Below are 2,028 nucleotides of genomic sequence, written 5' to 3'. Positions count from 1 at the left end.
GATCTGGTCGGGCACAGTGGCTCATGCCTGGTAATCCCAGCACTTTGAAAAGTGAAGGCAGGCGGATCACTTGAGGTCAGGAGTTCAAGACTCACCTGACCAATGTGGTGAAACCCCATCTCTACTAAAAAAAAAAAAAAAAAAAAAATTAGCTGGGCATGGTGGCACATGCCTGTAATCCCAGCTACTCCAACAGGTGGAGGTTGCAGTGAGCCGAGATTGCGCCACTGCACTCCAGCCTGGGCCACAGAGTGAGACTCTGTCTCAAAAAAAACAAAGTTAAAGGAATCTGTGCCTCAGTTCTTGAGATGGCTTAGAGTTGCTGCCTGGTATAGACAGTCCAGATTTCCACAAATCAGCAGTGAATTAAGAACTAGTTTTAAGGAAAACTGCTCAACATCTTCACCATCGTGTTTATCAACCTCAGAGTATTCTATGGTAAGAATGTTTATTTATTCAATTCCTATAATCATATTTAGGATATATATATTATTATTATTAAAAAGTGGACTGCTGTGAACATGTTTGCCAGATTTTTATGCATTATCATAAATGCACAATTTATCCTTTTCTTAAAGATAAATTTCTAGAGGTAGAATTTCTAGATCAAAGAACATACAGGTTTTTTTAATAGACAGCTTTTAAAATAGATAGTCAAAGTGGCCAAGTTTCTATCAATTTTACATTTGTGTATTAAAACGCACAAAGCACCTGGCATAGGAGATACCACAATCACAAAGGTGGTTTTCCCAGGGTGAGGCTTATCCATTGCACTCTAGATGTGCTGATACCTGCGATTATCCCAAATGTGGGAAACTCAGCTGCATAATTTGTGGTAGCGGGGGACTGTGTGTGTGCTTTCCCCTGATGTTTATTAGAAAGAAAAAATTTTTGATTCAAAGTAAATAAAGTAAAATGCACAAAGGAACAGCCCATACCTCACCCACACATGGACAAAATAAAAGGCAGAGACAACCTCGTTGTCTGGATTTACAGTTCTTTGACTACTGCCGAGAACAAATATTTCAGAAAATAGTTATAGGTTATTTTTATCTTTTTTTTTGAATAGTGAGTTCTTGACCTTTGTCCCTGGACTCCTTGAAGTCCTACCACATGTTAAACCTTAGGATAATACAAAGGACACTGATTTTGTCTACTCTGGAGAATTTCCAAGAGTAAGGAGCAAAGTTCCCCAGTTCCCATGGGACCTACCCTCACTCCAGCTCAAACCCCTTGCCTGCTAACCAAATTTGACTGCAAAGGTGTGATGGAGAAACTGCCAGCTTTTTTTTTTTATCTCTGGCTCTAGAACTTTGAAGCCACTCAACCTAAAGACAAGTCTACTCAAATGGCAAACCCTACCAGCCATCTCTTGGCTCCCTCCCCTCCCCTCCTCTCCCTTTAGAACTCAGCCTCAGCTCCTGCCAGATCATGACATCTTTACTCCTCTTGCCCTAACACTCCCAGACAGTAGAAGACTTAGTCTGAAAATATATGTGTTCCCCATGTGTGTCTGCATCTGTGAGAGAGAGTCAGTTCAGCGGACCCTCAGTGAGTGTTCGAGCATGCAGGGCCCTGAGCCCAGTGCTATTAGACACATGGAGATTTAAAAAAAAAAAAAAAAAAAAAAAAAAAGACATGGCCGGCTGCAGTGGCTCAGGCCTGTAATCCCAACACTTTGGAAGGCTGAGGCAGATGGATTACTTAAGGTCAGGAGTTCAAGATCAGCCTGACCAACATGGTGAAATGCTGTCTCTACTAAAAATACAAAAAATTAGCTGGGTGTGGTGGTGGGCACCTGTAATCCCAGCTACTAGGGAGGCTGAGGCATGAGAAACACTTGAACCCAGGAGGCGGAGGTTGCAGTGAGCTGAGATCGCACCACTGCACTCCAGCCCGGGAGACAGAGCAAGACTCCACCTCAAAAAAAAAGAAAGAAAGAAAAACATAATCTTTGCCTTCCAGAAATTAACAATCAGGTATGTGACTTATACTCAGATAATGACAGATGGGTACATTTTGAAAATC

General features: G+C 41.9%; 1 non-coding gene across 1 annotated transcript; it reads left to right on the top strand.

The window, feature by feature from the left end:
- Positions 1 to 703: 703 nt before the first annotated feature.
- LOC115931472 (U1 spliceosomal RNA) lies at positions 704 to 867 on the top strand. Its single transcript, XR_004067957.1, has one exon. It is a non-coding gene; the product is annotated as a U1 spliceosomal RNA (small nuclear RNA).
- Positions 868 to 2,028: the final 1,161 nt, after the last annotated feature.

This window comes from Gorilla gorilla, chromosome 17, assembly GCF_029281585.2.
Source record: "Gorilla gorilla gorilla isolate KB3781 chromosome 17, NHGRI_mGorGor1-v2.1_pri, whole genome shotgun sequence".
In the NCBI taxonomy this organism is placed as follows: Eukaryota; Metazoa; Chordata; class Mammalia; order Primates; family Hominidae; genus Gorilla; species Gorilla gorilla.
The sequence above is the reverse complement of the archived record's forward strand: the minus strand, read 5'-3'. Positions and strand labels throughout refer to the sequence as shown.